This window comes from Empidonax traillii, unplaced genomic scaffold, assembly GCF_003031625.1.
Source record: "Empidonax traillii isolate 1590-97213 ecotype Southwest subspecies unplaced genomic scaffold, ASM303162v1 scaffold166:size2381449, whole genome shotgun sequence".
NCBI lineage: Eukaryota > Metazoa > Chordata > Aves > Passeriformes > Tyrannidae > Empidonax > Empidonax traillii.
Window position 1 is genome coordinate 365,134 of NW_020955359.1, and position 7,558 is coordinate 372,691.

At 48.9% G+C, this 7,558-nt stretch overlaps 1 protein-coding gene across 3 annotated transcripts in view; it reads right to left on the reverse strand.

The window, feature by feature from the left end:
• TMC5 (transmembrane channel like 5) overlaps positions 1 to 7,558 on the reverse strand; it is a 32,977-nt gene that overhangs the window by 23,415 nt on the left and 2,004 nt on the right. The window contains exons 1-2 of one of the 3 annotated variants that reach the window (XM_027885428.1): positions 3,606 to 3,671; positions 2,917 to 3,033 (exon numbers count right to left, since the gene is read on the reverse strand). The gene's annotated coding sequence lies outside the window, so the exon portion shown is untranslated. Of the gene's footprint in view, positions 1 to 1,079; positions 1,143 to 2,916; positions 3,034 to 3,605; positions 3,672 to 7,558 lie in introns of those variants that run through there. The other 2 variants (XM_027885427.1, XM_027885429.1) reach the window with 2 other exon arrangements.

The following is a 7,558-nucleotide window of genomic DNA, read 5'->3' on the forward strand; positions in this document are numbered from 1 at the left end:
TGGTACAGGTGCCATGTCAACTACAGCCAGTGCTGTCCTTATCCTGTGCCAGGGCTGTGTCACATGGGCAGGGATTGACACACATCCACACTGAAACTATCACTCCTTGAACGTGGCTCTAGAGCTACTGACTGGCTGCTTCTGCCACACAGAGCGGGATCAGGCTGCTGTTGGTCCCTGGGTTGGCAGAGGGGACCATGGTGACAGCAGGTCAGAGGTCAGCACAGCTCCCACGCAGTGCCACTGCTTGCAGGTTCACTTAACTAACAGAGGGACAGCAACCTAACAATAAAATCTTGGATGTGATGATTTGGATTTTAGATAAATATTCAGTCTTCTCCATAGAAACGTTTCAGTCTTTGTAGGTTAAATAATAAGTTTGTGTGTTTTGAGGAAGTGACAATGACTGACCATAAAGGACACGAATACTTAAACCTGAGATTTTTCCCGCCTATTTAATACAGATTCCCGTCACCTATTGCAAACATGAAAAACAACCTGCTCCTTGGAAAATACAGTGCCACATCCATTCACTAGTTAGCACACACCAATATGCAACCTACACCAAACAGAAAGCAGGTGTCACACTCCAGGCTGGTGATCCCAGCCAGGCTGGTCAGACTGTGTGTGGCACCCTGGATAAATCCATCAGGGAAGCGTGTGGCTGTTTATCCGCCATGGGACCAGCCCTTCCAGCCGAAGGCAGAGGAAGCCGGTATGTGACTAACGGGGCGATAAAGCCGGGAGGTGCCGCACAGCAGGGCTGACACCACGGTCTGGGCACCGCGCCGTGCGGCCGCTCACCTTTGAGGGAGCAGAAGCCGAGTGCATCCCTGGCACGCCCGCAGCCCAGTCCTTACGGTTCCATCACTCTAAATTAGCAGCGGCCGCCTGTTAAGCGGCAGCCACCTGTCGGGGGGCCGAGCGGCTCCTGCATCTCAGGTGAGCGGAGAGACCGCCCTGCAGCCCCGCGGTGGAGCAGACCCAGCCCGGACCCAGCGCTCCATCTGCCGCCCTCCCGGCCCTTCCCAGCCGCTCCAGAACGGCAGAGCCCCGGAGCCGCCCGTCCCAGCTCTTACCTGCCCGCCGGGAGAGGCTGCCCGCGCCAGATGCCCCGGGATCGGCGCCGCTCCCGCCCCGCCGGCGGCTCCTCCCGCCGCCCCGGTCCCGCCCCGCTCCCGCGGGAGCCGCCGGTGTCCGCCGGCTTTGCTTTGCTTCGCTTCCCTTCCCTTCTCGCCCTGAACGGGCCGTGCAGGGAACTGCAGCACTGGGAAGGTGGAGCGGAGGTCCGGCTCGCACAGCTCGCAGGGGGACAAGAAAAACAACCACGCGGAGCTCTTTGGTGTTACCTGCCGTGGGACGCGTTGCTATGATGCTGTATGAGCTCCGAGACGTTCAGTCTCTATCCCCCATAAATTTAAACATGCTTTCTTTGGGCTGAGGATCGCAATAACACCACAACAAATGGACGGAGAAAAACGGTCTTCAGACACAGGCTGTGTGCTGTGTTACCTTATCTCTGGATTAATCATTTGTAGAGCAGAGATAAAGAACATATTTTTACTTGCACTAAAGGAAGGCTCCTCCAAGGGTGAAAAAATTACTTCACAGTAGTATATGGAGTAATCAGCAGTTTCTGGATGAGGAATTTAATACCAGCCCTTCCTGTACTCTGTATGGGTCAGAAGGCACCTCTTTTTTAGTGTGACACAGACAAACTGATTTTTCCTGTCTTTCTCTTTTCCCTCCTTCTTCCCATTTCACATAGAGATGGGAAAAACCATGGACTGGACAAAGCTGCAGTTGGGCACCAGGCAGGGTGCAACACAAAGAAGTCAAAGTGCTGGGGGTGGTGCCTCGTGCAGGAATTTCTGTCCTAAAGCCACTTACAGGGATGTCTGCATCACCTTCCCTCACTCCACTGCAGTGGAACTGGGATACCCCAGCACATCCACCACACAACAGTCACTGCCAGGCTGTGTCCAGGGCCCCTCTCCAAGGCTAATGCTGTCCTCTGGAAATAGAATCCTCAAACTGGACGAGGGGCCAAACAGCCACCGCTGGGATGGGCACAGACAGAGAGGGAAAGAGGGTAAGGACAAGACTGGATCTGCTGCCCCAGACTTGTGGCCTGCCTGTTAACCTTTCTCCTTTTTACCAACACTTCACAGAATTATAGACCTCCAGCTGCTTTTGTGTCGGTAGAGCCTGTTATGACATTCTGGCATATTTTATCCTGTCAGGAAACGCATATCTTAAAATTTCTATTCCTAAGTAACTTCTCTGGCCAGCAAGATTAGAAAACAAACAAGTGAAAAATACCCCTGGCAACCTTTTGGATTAAAGCCAGTGAGGAACTGGCAATAAATCAATTTGCTCTGTGTTCAGAAACTGTGTCAGTGTAACAGCTGATGATCACTTTTACCAAATGGCTAGTGCCTTTCCAGTTCCTAAACTGCAAAAAACCGTGTTTATTCTGTATCTGACACATTCTGTAGATCTCAGTGAAGTGTTCTAATACTACTTTAAGATTACATTTTGCCCAAAGCAACATTCCTGGCATGACTGCAGAGGACCTGTCTGCAGATCTCCTGCACTGATCCAGAGCTGCCTCTCTGCTGCACAGGCCACAGCCCAAAGCACCAGGGTATTGAACATGAGTTCCCCCTAAAAAATTCAAAACAATCACTCAGTACTTTCCTGAACATTGAGAAGCATTTTGGAGCTGTGGCATTAGGAAGAGGAACCATATGAAAGAAAAAGTGTCCTGGAAATGGTGTTACTAAATGCGACAGACGGTTTCCCAGCATCCTAAGAAACAGTACATGGCATTGGCTTCCATGCTCAGCACAGACTGAGAGCTGCTGCTTTTGTGAACAAGGTGCATTGGACAAACAATACACAAAAGGAACTTACCACAGAATCATCCATTCTCTTCTCCTTAACATGCCTGTATTCCTGCTTTTTCACCTGAGATTGCTGTGATCCATTACATTCATTTAAACACTTCCAAGTGTCTTAAAAACTTTCTCACTGGAAAAAAAAAACCCAACAAACAAAAAGATAGATTAGAGAGTGTTCTCACAAAATTCCTGGGGAAGTCAATCTTGTTTCAATTCCTCCAATCTTTATTTAAATTTGTTCTCATGGGGTCATTAACCCAATACTTTTCTAGAACATGGAGTTTCAGAAAGAGTCTAATTAAGCAGCAAGTGCATTACTGACCTTTATTCTTTGTATTCTTAGTGGTAAGAAAAGAAACATAAATAAAAAGCCAAGCTGCCACTCCAGATGACACCTCTAGGGAAGCCTTAGCCCATAAATACTCCTATTTAGGGCAGAACTGGCCCTGCTCTGTGTTCACAGCCACTGAAAGATGGCCCATGCTTGGGTGGCTTCAAGGGACCAGTACAAGTGGGTACTTAGGGTCTCTGGTATAATGCACATTCATATTCAGTATATGAATCACACACTCAGCAGGAATGCTGAACAACAGCAAATGATTTTTCAGGGTTGCTACAGTTTCAATTTCCATCCCCTGAGTTTTCCAGAATGACCAGCTAAATTCCATGATATGTGGTGCTCAGCCAAGGAACCAGAATCACCTGTGCAAATGGACCTCACTGAGGTGTCCAGTTCTGTTGCCAACACACCCATCCTGCAGAAGGATCTGTATGTTACAAACACTCTCTCACAGCATCAGCCTTTGCTATTTAAAAAAAAAAAAAAAAAAAAAAAAAAAACTAAAAAAAACACATTTGAAATTAATTGCTTTGGGTGGAGCACTGGCACACCAGCCTGGTACAGGTGCCATGTCAACTACAGCCAGTGCTGTCCTTATCCTGTGCCAGGGCTGTGTCACATGGGCAGGGATTGACACACACCCACACTGAAACTATCACTCCTTGAACGTGGCTCTAGAGCTACTGACTGGCTGCTTCTGCCACACAGAGCGGGATCAGGCTGCTGTTGGTCCCTGGGTTGGCAGAGGGGACCATGGTGACAGCAGGTCAGTGGAAGCAGAGGTCAGCACAGCTCCCACGCAGTGCCACTGCTTGCAGGTTCACTTAACTAACAGAGGGACAGCAACCTAACAATAAAATCTTGGATGTGATGATTTGGATTTTAGATAAATATTCAGTCTTCTGCATAGAAACGTTTCAGTCTTTGTAGGTTAAATAATAAGTTTGTGTGTTTTGAGGAAGTGACAATGACTGACCATAAAGGACACGAATACTTAAACCTGAGATTTTTCCCGCCTATTCAATACAGATTCCTGTCACCTATTGCAAACATGAAAAACAACCTGCTCCTTGGAAAATACAGTGCCACATCCATTCACTAGTTAGCATACACCAATATGCAACCTACACCAAACAGAAAGCAGGTGTCACACTCCAGGCCGGTGATCCCAGCCAGGCTGGTCAGACTGTGTGTGGCACCCTGGCTAAATCCATCAGGGAAGCGTGTGGCTGTTTATCCGCCATGGGACCAGCCCTTCCAGCAGAAGGCAGAGGAAGCCGGTATGTGACTAACGGGGCGATAAAGCCGGGAGGTGCCGCACAGCAGGGCTGACACCACGGTCTGGGCACCGCGCCGTGCGGCCGCTCACCTTTGAGGGAGCAGAAGCCGAGTGCATCCCTGGCACGCCCGCAGCCCAGTCCTTACGGTTCCATCACTCTAAATTAGCAGCGGCCGCCTGTTAAGCGGCAGCCACCTGTCGGGGGGCCGAGCGGTTCCTGCATCTCAGGTGAGCGGAGAGACCGCCCTGCAGCCCCGCGGCGGAGCAGACCCAGCCCGGACCCAGCGCTCCATCTGCCGCCCTCCCGGCCCTTCCCAGCCGCTCCAGAACGGCAGAGCCCCGGAGCCGCCCGTCCCAGCTCTTACCTGCCCGCCGGGAGAGGCTGCCCGCGCCAGATGCCCCGGGATCGGCGCCGCTCCCGCCCCGCCGGCGGCTCCTCCCGCCGCCCCGGTCCCGCCCCGCTCCCGCGGGAGCCGCCGGTGTCCGCCGGCTTTGCTTTGCTTCGCTTCCCTTCCCTTCTCGCCCTGAACGGGCCGTGCAGGGAACTGCAGCACCGGGAAGGTGGAGCTGAGGTCCGGCTCGCACAGCTCGCAGGGGGACAAGAAAAACAACCACGCGGAGCTCTTTGGTGTTACCTGCCGTGGGACGCGTTGCTATGATGCTGTATGAGCTCCGAGACGTTCAGTCTCTGCCCCCTAAAATTTAAACATGCTTTCTTTGGGCTGAGGATCGCAATAATACCACAACAAATGGACGGAGAAAAACGGTCTTCAGACACAGGCTGTGTGCTGTGTTACCTTATCTCTGGATTAATCATTTGTAGAGCAGAGATAAAGAACATATTTTTACTTGCACTAAAGGAAGGCTCCTCCAAGGGTGAAAAAATTAGTTCACAGTAGTACATGGAGTAATCAGCAGTTTCTGGATGAGGAATTTAATACCAGTCCTTCCTGTACTCTGTATGGGTCAGAAGGCACCTCTTTTTTAGTGTGACACAGACAAACTGATTTTTCCTGTCTTTCTCTTTTCCCTCCTTCTTCCCATTTCACATAGAGATGGGAAAAACCATGGACTGGACAAAGCTGCAGTTGGGCACCAGGCAGGGTGCAACACAAAGAAGTCAAAGTGCTGGGGGTGGTGCCTCGTGCAGGAATTTCTGTCCTAAAGCCACTTACAGGGATGTCTGCATCACCTTCCCTCACTCCACTGCAGCGGAACTGGGATACCCCAGCACATCCACCACACAACAGTCACTGCCAGGCTGTGTCCAGGGCCCCTCTCCAAGGCTAATGCTGTCCTCTGGAAATAGAAGTATCCTCAAACTGGACGAGGGGCCAAACAGCCACCGCTGGGATGGGCACAGACAGAGAGGGAAAGAGGGTAAGGACAAGACTGGATCTGCTGCCCCAGACTTGTGGCCTGCCTGTTAACCTTTCTCCTTTTTACCAACACTTCACAGAATTATAGACCTCCATCTGCTTTTGTGTTGGTAGAGCCTGTTATGACATTTTGGCATATTTTATCCTGTCAGGAAACCCATATCTTAAAACTTCTATTCCTAAGTAACTTCTCTGGCCAGCAAGATTAGAAAACAAACAAGTGAAAAATACCCCTGGCAACCTTTTGGATTAAAGCCAGTGAGGAACTGGCAATAAATCAATTTGCTCTGTGTTCAGAAACTGTGTCGGTGTAACAGCTGATGATCACTTTTACCAAATGGCTAGTGCCTTTCCAGTTCCTAAACTGCAAAAAAACCGTGTTTATTCTGTATCTGACACATTCTGTAGACCTCAGTGAAGTGTTCTAATACTACTTTAAGATTACATTTTGCCCAAAGCAACATTCCTGGCATGACTGCAGAGGACCTGTCTGCAGATCTCCTGCACTGATCCAGAGCTGCCTCTCTGCTGCACAGGCCACAGCCCAAAGCACCAGGGTATTGAACATGAGTTCCCCCTAAAAAATTCAAAACAATCACTCAGTACTTTCCTGAACATTGAGAAGCATTTTGGAGCTGTGGCATTAGGAAGAGGAACCATATGAAAGAAAAAGTGTCCTGGAAATGGTGTTACTAAATGTGACAGACGGTTTCCCAGCATCCTAAGAAACAGTACATGGCATTGGCTTCCATGCTCAGCACAGACTGAGAGCTGCTGCTTTTGTGAACAAGGTGCATTGGACAAACAATACACAAAAGGAACTTACCACAGAATCATCCATTCTCTTCTCCTTAACATGCCTGTATTCCTGCTTTTTCACCTGAGATTGCTGTGATCCATTACATTCATTTAAACACTTCCAAGTGTCTTAAAAACCTTCTCACTGGAAAAAAAAAAACAAACCAACAAACAAAAAGATAGATTAGAGAGTGTTCTCACAAAATTCCTGGGGAAGTCAATCTTGTTTCAATTCCTCCAATCTTTATTTAAATTTGTTCTCATGGGGTCATTAACCCAATACTTTTCTAGAACATGGAGTTTCAGAAAGAGTCTAATTAAGCAGCAAGTGCATTACTGACCTTTATTCTTTGTATTCTTAGTGGTAAGAAAAGAAACATAAATAAAAAGCCAAGCTGCCACTCCAGATGACACCTCTAGGGAAGCCTTAGCCCATGAATACTCCTATTTAGGGCAGAGCTGGCCCTGCTCTGTGTTCACAGCCACTGAAAGATGGCCCATGCTTGGGTGGCTTCAAGGGACCAGTACAAGTGGGTACTTAGGCTCTCTGGTATAATGCACATTCATATTCAGTATATGAATCACACACTCAGCAGGAATGCTGAACAACAGCAAATGATTTTTCAGGGTTGCTACAGTTTCAATTTCCATCCCCTGAGTTTTCCAGAATGACCAGCTAAATTCCATGATATGTGGTGCTCAGCCAAGGAACCAGAATCACCTGTGCAAATGGACTTCACTGAGGTGTCCAGTTCTGTTGCCAACACACCCATCCTGCAGAAGGATCTGTATGTTACAAACACTCTCTCACAGCATCAGCCTTTGCTATTTAAAAAAAAAAAAAAAAAAAAAAAAAAAA